Here is a 2,029-nt window from a genome sequence, read left to right as displayed (position 1 = left end):
TCAGCCTTGAACGTAGGCGGGTTCTGCTCCCGCCCCTGGATTCGACTCCACCCCTCAGCTGGGCGGGGTTCGGCCGCCGTGTTCCATGTCTTGGCATTTCTGGCAGGCGCTGAGGAAGGTGAGGCGCTGCTCGAAGCCCGGCAAGAAAGCAGGGGCTACGTTGCCTGGTTGCCAGGCTTATACAGTAAACGCCAGACTCATTTAGTTCATTTTACTGGGGAACTCAGGGCTGCATACCTAAGTGGGTCGTGCAGCCCCGAACCTTGTGCCCTGTTTACTCGGAAGCCCCGCGGAGTTCAGTCGTGCTTCTGAGGCAGCATGCGCATAGGATGGCAGCCTTTGCTTGGGTCCATTAAGGCGGCAGTCCTTTCAGCACTCTTTCCCCAGTGGTGCTGTGTTAGGCAGTTTTCAGGGGACGGGTGCGGTATATAAGAAGAAACTTCCCCCTCTTTCCTTTATTTGTATGTGCGCTTTTCCCATGCAGGTAAATTATGGGCAGTTGAGCTGTTCATTATGGATAAAACAAAGGACCGATTAAGGCTGCAATGATGTACCCATTTGCCTAGAAGTAAAAACTCAGTTGAACCCAGTCCTGCATCTGAGCATAAATGTATAGGATTTCATGGCATGGGACTTCAGTCATGGATGTCCAGCTAAATAAATACAGATTATTATTTTTTAAGTGATGAGGTTATAGGGGGGGCTGTTTATTTTGTGCAAGTCAAGGCCCATTACTTATATTTGAATGGGGGGGGGAGTGTATTTGTCTTGCCTGGAGATGTGAGCTCTTTAAAAACATAAAGACAAGCATACTGGATCAGACCAGTGGCCCATCTAGTCCAGCTTCCTGTTCTTACAGTGGCTGACAAGATGCCTGTGGGAAACCTGCAACTGGACATGAGCACAGCAGCTCAAGTGAGAACTACCCATAAAAAAATAATGGGGGAAACTAGGATTTTAGTGTAGCCGTAATGGTGCACCAGTGTGTTCATCCACCAAATGAAAGGTGGCAGGAAGGACAGGAGTCCCTGTCTCTGGTATGAATGGCTCAACCCATAATTTATCTGTTGCATGTGTTTGCCTCTCACTGAGCTATGTATTAGTAGCAGTGACTGAGGTTGCACAACAGGCAGGAAGAAGCTGCTGCTAATGACCCAAAAGTGAGGGTGACTTGAGCCTATGGAAAATGCAGAACGGCATGATTGAATCATAGAATCATAGAGTTGGATGAGACCACAAGGGCCATCGAGTCCAACCCCCTGCCAAGCAGGAAACAACCCCCTGCCAAGCAGGAAACGTTCCTGGAAATTATCTACTTAAGTAACCATTGTTACTTGATAATTTCAATAATTTATATCCCACATTATCTTGTGGAATATTATTCAAAACAGTTTACAGAAACATTGAAACAAGCACCACATAAATACACAACAATCTAATATGGCAGTAAGGAAATAAAATCACAATTTTGTAATTGCAATAAAATCCCTTCTGGTAGAAAATAAACACTAATGACCACAGCATAAGAGCATCAGTAGTTGACAAAGAAGCCAATCCAAACAGAAAAATCTTTGGTCACTGAGCATGTTCAGTCATATTTAGGCTATTCAAGGGAGCATGCCCCTTTAGGTTTGTTTCTCTAAAGATTTTTTTGGTTCTGCATATCTCAGGGTTTCCCCAAGTAAGCCGATACCTCAACTCTTGTTTATCTTGCCTACATGGCTAGTAGGATTCAGCACCTGAATTCTCTATTCCAGGGCATGATAATATTTATACCGCAGAAGATTTTAAAACACATTCCAGATGGCGCAGGTGGGAGTTGGTGTTCAGATGTAACATTGGACACATTCAAGCTAGACAAAACACTTGAGGGGAGGGCATGGAGCATGGCCAGTTAGGGGCGTGGGGTGTCAAGGGGGAAATGGCCTTGTGAGAGCCCTAAGGCCATAGTGAGAGGCCTGGAGGGCTGTAATTGGGTTCTAAGCCTTAGATTCCCTATCCATTTTAACCCAACCTTCATGAGGAAGAG

The sequence above is a fragment of the Podarcis erhardii genome (genome assembly GCF_964252035.2).
Source record: "Podarcis erhardii genome assembly, chromosome: 1".
In the NCBI taxonomy this organism is placed as follows: domain Eukaryota; kingdom Metazoa; phylum Chordata; class Lepidosauria; order Squamata; family Lacertidae; genus Podarcis; species Podarcis erhardii.
This window is presented reverse-complemented; position numbering follows the sequence as displayed.